The sequence below is a fragment of the Cuculus canorus genome, chromosome 21 (assembly GCF_017976375.1).
Source record: "Cuculus canorus isolate bCucCan1 chromosome 21, bCucCan1.pri, whole genome shotgun sequence".
NCBI classification, from domain to species: domain Eukaryota; kingdom Metazoa; phylum Chordata; class Aves; order Cuculiformes; family Cuculidae; genus Cuculus; species Cuculus canorus.
The window spans coordinates 1653894-1661835 of NC_071421.1; positions in this window are offsets into that span (position 1 = coordinate 1653894).

Sequence of the window (7942 nt, forward strand, 5' to 3'; positions counted from 1 at the left end):
GCTTTGCTTTGACTTTTGACAACTGAAAAGATAATGAGTTGTGTAATTGTCAGATGACTACCTTGGAACAGACATGGTAAGACTGGATCTATGACTCACACAAAGCTTTCCGTGTCTCTATAAAGCGCAGGAGAGAGGAGATAACCCACTTTCATGTTACAGTCAAACCACAAGCTAATCCAATTAGAGAGCGGACATAGGAATGCAGAATACACCACCTTAGCAAACCACTGGTCCATCAGGGCCAATATCTTGCTTCGTGCAGAGTTCAGGCCTTAAAACTTCAGTGGAAAATAAATATAAGGCATAAAATCTCTTGCTATTAGTGCTGCGCCCTCCGTGAGGGAGCGAGTAGTCTGGCTGGCCCCTGCAGGGAGCAGCTCGTGTCCTGAGGCATGAAAGCCGCTCGCCCTTTATCTTCATTTATATGGCAGTGCACTTCATTACCACACAGAGAACAACCAAGCCCTTTTAAAAAGCCATCCTTTGAATGATAGTGACGGTGGCTGCCTGTCTCAGGGAAGTCAAAAAGCTCATCACACTCTGGGTGTTTTGCAAATAAGTGTTTGTTTAAAGAGAGATGACAAAAAGAAAACCAAAGCACCGAGCACTCTGACACTCAAAGCTGCGACTTGGGACCCACTCTGAGATTTCATGGCGGATTTTTATCCACCTGCAAGAACGTGTTTGTAAAGAAACAAACCCATCATTCAGTTGGAGGATTATTTCTTCTCAAGTCTCAGTCGTTTACAGTTCTGCCACTCATGTCCATGAAATCACGTTTGACTATGAGTATTTTCATGTGGATACTCAGCTCTGGGAGATGAAGACTTCCGTTTCCTTTGTTTCAGCAGCCCAGCAGTAGCAGTGTGGTTGGCATCCCTGCAAGCTTCCCACCACTGACTGCCAGCTCTCCACGCCACTTGTAGGACTGGAGGCACCTACCCGCTTGCCAGTAGCACTGTCAGGAACTAAACGGACAGCAGCTGTAACCAAGGGAAGATTCCTTCCAGACTGGCATCACAGTATTGACCTAGAGATAGAAAATCTGGGTTGCCAAAATATTGGCATCAGTAGGACTAATCCTTACACTCCTTCGCTGAAGTATTTTCTCCAAAATCACTATTGTTTAAAAAGAAAAGGAGAAACAGATTTTGCACTTTTATCACTGAAGGGATGTAGCAGAAGCTGCTGTCTGAGCAATCACACCAGGACCGTTAGCCAAACTATTCCTTCTTTTCAAAGACCTGAAGTTCTCCCCTTGCTAAGCTCTACGTGAAGACTTTCAGCACATTCAAAAAGACAAGTTGAGCAGCTACCGTTCCTCTCTGGGGCAAAGATTCCATCTCATTCTACTGATCCACACAGGCAAGATTAGCATCAACACAGAATAAGAACTGAACACGGAAATGCTCCTAGAAGAGAAAGAGAAGCAGAAAGATACGACTGCAACCATACATCTTAAAATTAAGATGCTGTAGGCTGGCTCCAAGCTGGTATGCGTCAGCAGGATGCAATCCAAGTCGGTTTACACTGCTCACGATTCTGATCCAAAAGATATACAAGGTTTTTTCCCCTTCTATTCTTCCTCTCTCTGCAGCAGATCCTGGGCACAGTCAAGTCATGGAAGAACTCGGTCCCAACAGAAGATAAAGGCATCGGACGCTAGAGGGAAGCAGAAGACTTTCAGCGCAGCAATCCGCTCCCAGCCTCTAGGACCAGGCTACCCAGGGATTTCATTGCCACTGGATTCACATACAAATAAACCTGCGGGGAAATGACAGAGGGTATTTGCAGTGACATTTCCAAAGACCCTTTTAATTGAGGAATGTGTGTTATGGAGGGATATTGCCCCACGGGTCTGTGGGAATGAGGCACTGGGGACTCACCATGGGAGGGGGAAAGAAAGACTAAAGGACATTCACACTGGTGCTCCGCAGGGGCTGCTGAAAAGAAATTAGAAAAATGTGATGGAAAACATTAACCAATATTGTTAGCAGATGCACACAGCTTACGGGATTCGTAGGAATGCAGAGTGCCTCCTCCAATTTCAGTCTCTTTTTCATCTAACTTAAGCCTGTTGATGACTGTTCAGCTACTGCTGCCGGAAGTCCAATGCATCTCAGTTCTGGTAGAGTGTGATGCTGTACTGATGGAAGAATTACCGCACTGGACAACGCTCCTGGCCTTTCAAGGTCTCCCAGCACCAGCAAATCTCAGGTGAAAATCAGATACTCGTACAGAACAGCATCAACATCCCTACACCTGCCGCTAACTTCTGTCTTGGAACGCAACTGTACTGTAAAGCAACAACCAAAACAGCAGAGATGAGTCTGCAAAGATATGAAATGTTACTGGAAATGGCAGCAGACCGAGCACTTCAAATCACTGAGCGACAGCGAGGTGTTTATGATGAAGCACCTTTTTCTCCACCATGTGTTTGCTGCAGATGGGTCTTCAGAGGGGAATCTTCATGAGACCCTCTGTTGTCCAGGCAAGAAGCTCTGCCTGTGAAACGAGACAGTGATGCCTTCCATGTGAGACCTCCCGTATTGCTGAACAACACACAAAATGCTGTGGCTCTGAACACCCAAACTCCGGCACTGAAAACCCAACACTCCCACACTTTTCATCTTAGTGCCAGTCATGGAGAACCAGTCACGATTGTGCACACACACATTTCAGGCAGCATTGAGCCTTGCCAAACACCTTCACGTGACGCATGCCTCATAGAATCACAAGGTTGGAAAAGACCTCTTGGATCATTGAGTCCAACCATTCCCAGCTCCTGCTCATCATAACTTGATCTCTTTTCTTTCCTCAGACATTTTCTGGTTCTGCTACCTCTTCATATCAGCTGCAGCTCTTTTGGTAAAAGGAGAGAGACACGCTTGAAAAATTTCCCTGCAGAAATTGTCTTCAGAGCAGCTGATTTGTAGAGGGCATGGATGTGTTTAAATGCTTGATCATCAAAACAGTGGAGTTCTTTGCTTAGGAATGTGGATTTGGATTTTTACCCTGCTTTTCTCAGGTCCCCAGTGTTTCTTGTTCCCCTCAGACATTTGCTCTGTTAATGCCTAGCAAGTCTCTCTCCACTGGTGAGGCTTTCCCGACACTGGGAGGAAATGGGGACAATCTGGACTTCATTTCAGTCGAGTTGAAGACAATGAAAATATTTAATTTCAGTGGTCTGCAAAGCAGGCCCTGTGGTTGCTAAATGAGCTTTTCCTTGTTCCCAGCTGCTTCCCTGAAAAATCAGACCGATTGCCTATAGAGACAGAAGAAAGTAACAAGAAGCCTCAGCAGCAAATAACCAACAGTGCCTGGGCTGGAGTCTGCCCGCAGAGACCCAGTGAGCCAGAAGAAAAGAGCAGGGCTGAACGCATCGATGACACCCAGCACGAGCTACGGCGACGCAGTCGCACCTCACACGTCTCACTTCCAGAGATAACAGCATGATTGCAACTGCTGTTTTTCACAGGCTGCCCCTTGTGTAGGAAAAAAAAGCCACACCGGGATCCAGAGTGACCCAGGAACGGTGTCATAGAATCATGGTTTGGGTTGGAAGGGACCTCAAAGCCCATCCAGTCCCACCCCTGCCATGGGCAGGGACACCTCCCACTGGATCAGGGGGCTCCAAGCCCCATCCAGCCCAGCCTTGCCCATCAGACCAGTACAAAGAAGCAGGCCTGCAAACACTGCATTTGTATTTTCGAAGCCCTCAAAAACCCCTGCACTCAAGCTCCATATTCCTCCAAAACAAAATAAATGTAGAAAACCAACCCGACATGTCACCTGAGTCCAGCAAAACTGTGGCATCTCTGGCTCCCGGCATCAACAGTATCATTTAAGGCTTTTGGGGTGTTTATGGCTCGGCGCTCTAGTTTGCCTGTGGCATTTAAGAAGAAAAATAATAAAAAAAAAAGCTAAGTTTAAATCTTAAAAAAACGCTATTGAGTCAGACGTTCCCAGCGGGACTGGCACCAACTCCAGGATGATCTCACTTTGCCCAAAGTATCTTCTTTTTTTTCAGTAGTTCTCATCTGGCTTCTCCTCACCATGAAGAATCTCGCTACAGGTTAGCGCAGCGACTGACCAGTAAAGCCCCACAGGGCACCAGGCAGGGTACACGGGGCGAGATCTTCACTGTTTGCGGCCCCTGGCTCTACCTTCTCAATAACTCCTTGTCCATTCTGAGCAACAGCCGAGCCCAGCAAGAAGGAACTATTCCCCATCCACGGCTCACTCTCTTCCAACCCATTTAACCTGGTTTTCTTTCCTTCTGATTATCCAAGAAAGCACAAGCAGCCACCACAGGGCGATTGACCCCAGTGAAGAGGAATGGATGGAATGGCAGGAGGCTGTAGCGTTAGGATTTATAAGAGAGAAGAGAACACTTTCATTAGAGCTACACAAGCTGCTCAATAAACTTAGTTTGCTAAATGCACGTCTTTGCCACTTTTTAGTTTCATATCCTGCTTTAATCCTTCAGATTCTTGCACCTGCACGGTCCATCCGAGCAGCAATACAAGCTGTTTCCACCAGTGTCCCTGGAAGAACTCTGTCACACCAGCTGGGATCCTACTCAGCGGGTGGAAGCCCTCCAAGGGCAGGATGTGCAGCAGGGACTTTGCAAGGTGTTAGTTCTGCAAGGGAAAAAGGAATTTGGCTGGGAGCAAAGTATAAAACTGTGCAGTTAACTATTCCAGCAGGATATGTTATCTTCCCTTCTGGACCAGCAGAGCTATGTAATATGAAGGAGCTGTCAGCCTTCATCTCCGATAGATGGCTTCAACTCCATCTACAGCCACAGATCTGTTTGTTATTCGGCAATTTTGGAGAGTGAGCCCCATGACCAAGTTAAATGATGATGTCCCATGTGGAAATCATATTGAAATCACTGGAATAACTTATTGCATTCAATCTGCACTTTGTCAGGCACTTTAGGATGCTCTGAGATTAAACACACGGCGCAGCTATGGGAGGAATTAGCTAATGCTGGCTAACGGCTTCGACAGCATCTCCAAAGAGCAGGAAATAACATCAACCTTAACTTGGAACTCCATCGTATTCTCCTTTATTTCTTAAAAGCTAGGAGAGTTGCACAACAGTGATAAATGGTGAAAGTAACAATAATAATGAAAATTAATTCGCTTACAACAAAGAAAAAAGCCCAAACTTTATGGAATGACATCCTCTCAGCCCTGAGAGGGAGCAGAGTGTGCACACAGCTGAAAGGGAGGGGGGTCTAGTTCCAGTCTCAGTTTCAACCCCTTCGGAGGTCACCGTCATACACCCTCTCCAGTTCACACACGATTCTAAAAGAGACTTTCAATTCTCTGCCCTCACTGAGCTGCAGGACTCACTGGGAAGAAATTGGTATAAAAGTATCAGGGAATATAATTGTTTTAACTAACTGAACATAAAACGCATGTCTCAGGGAAACCGAGGAGACTCTAGCGAGGCAAAGCCTGCCCAGAGCCCGTCTATAAGGTGCAGCATGACAGCAGCGCCGTGAGAACATGACTTTGAATACCTGGCATGAAACACATTGACCAAAGTGCTTCACACCTTAATGTAATACCGTGAGAGGCAAGTTACCGTCCTGTATTGAGAAGAGAAACCCCAATGGTTGAACTGGATGATCCTAGAGGTCTTTTCCAATCTTAATGATTCTATGAGAGGAGAGAGAGAAACCCAACCAGTCTGCAACCGCACTGTGTCTGTGCAGAGAGGGAACCGACAGCAGGGGTCCCACCCTGCACCCAGTGGTTACTGCAGGTCACCTCCCAATTTCCACGTGCAACATCAGCTCTGTAGACCTCACGCCAACGTCAAGGACTGACAGAACGCAAAGTGCATGTGCAAAGGACCTAAATGGCTTCTCACAAGTATTTAAGGGCAAACAGCCTTGATAATTCCTCTAGATTAAGAAATAAACAGGCAAACAAACCTCTTCAGTTTAGCATTCAGTTTTCTTTCTCTTTTCAGCAGTTTGAAAACATACCCGTTTGCCCAGCTTGCCTGGATCCCTGCCAGCCAGAATTTTAACATTCAAAATCACACACTGGATGTGACTGGCTGCTTTTGAAAACCACTGACCTGATCCGCAGTCCTGTCACACAACATACGCCTCTCGCAGCCATAATCTTGACTGGGGCTCCCACCTCGCTCACTCTAGGGTTATACTGGCACGTCTGACCATTACCCAAATCCCAACTGGTGATCAAAGCATGGATGAGGAACTCATAAAGCTCTCCCTAGCGCTTGTTTCAGAGGACATATTCATTTTTTTTTTTACCTTAAGCTATTTTGCAGCCCAGAAGTCAAATAAAATATTTAAGTGCCTCTGGAGTTTCTGAGTAACCCCACTTTGAGCTGGTGTCCGTATGAGCTGTGCTAAGCAATTGGAACCGGCAAGGGAAGATCTCCAGCCCTTGACTCACAGACATGAAAGGGAGGGAGAAAGACATTAATGACAATTACTTGAGACAGTGCCACCCTGATGGAATAACCAGCACAGCCGTATCCACCTGCAGGAATGCGGCTTGGGTTTCAATCGGGTCCGGCCAAAGGCAGCCTAGAACGACTGTCTGCTCTGGGGGAAGGGCAGGTGACAGGGACCTGGGCCCAGCCTCAGCCCCTCCTCGCCACTCACAGGCCTGCCCGGTCATAGAATGACCTCGGAATTCTCCACCCGCAGGAAGAAATCCATGCTGAGACACCAGCCGCAAGCAGAGCACTACTTCAAGACCAAAACCACACCATCCCTCTCATGTCCCCCCTCATTGTAGCCCCACACAAGCTTATCTTCACAATTCCACTGCTTGCAATTCCGCCACCCTACCCTGGTTTCATCCAGTCACCAAGCCCACGCGCAACGCTCCCTCTGCCGTCCTCTTCAGACCACCAAAACACAGGCTGGGAATCCTGGGCCACCTTCACCCTCACACAACAAGAACACAAGCCACTGTCATCACGCTCACAACAGTAGGAAAGACCTTGTGCCTCAAGGACCGCAGGTGCGCCCGGTTTGGGAATGGTGCCATAGAGCATCCCAGTAGTCAGCAGAGCTGTGTAGAACTGTTAATATTCTCCAGCTTTCCTGATGCTTTAACTTGCTTGGATTGCAACACTGAATTACTGACTTCCAATTCCTGGACATCTCCACCTGACACACTGTTCTTCAGCTCACAGCCCCGCTATCTCACGTATCCACTCACCAAAACAACACCAAAATCCATAAGAACGGCCTCCTCTCCCTCTTTAACTTCTTTCCCGAGATCCTGCCCCACAGAAATTCCTGACGGGCTATGCGGAGAGTGTTGTTACTCCTGTTTCTCATGGTTTGCTCATGAGAAGCCGTTCCTTTTAGCCATCTATCTCCCTATGCTGTGATCATACCTCTGCTTTGATGTGCACACAAGCTCTGCACGGCCTGGATCCACCCAAGGACTGCAGGAAAATCACATTCCAGATTCCACAGAGCAGTTTAGCCCTCTCCATAATATTCTGGTCCTGATCTAACTGAGACTGGTCTTACAGCACTGTAACTCCATCAACTTCAGCTGGAAGCGTCTGCTCATGCCAAATTCGATTTGGTCTGTGCTGAAACACAAACAAAGCAACAAACAAGCTTAGAGAGAAATACAGAGTTCAGCTTCCAGAGCTCTTTGGAGCTGATCCCAACCCTATCCTAGGTCATCTACGTGCCTCCCTTTCCCCTGGAAAATGAGGATATTGATATTGTGCATAAAAGGAGGTATAAACATTGTGATTTGTGCAGGGCTGTACTCTCTGTACTTCACCTGGACTATGTAGAGTGCTGTGTGACAATACTGCTCCTCCTGATTTACGCCAGCCTAGGAGAGATCACAGCCAGGCTTTGCTATTATTTTTCTGATGGATACACTGCATGGAAAAACATCTGATAGAACCACGG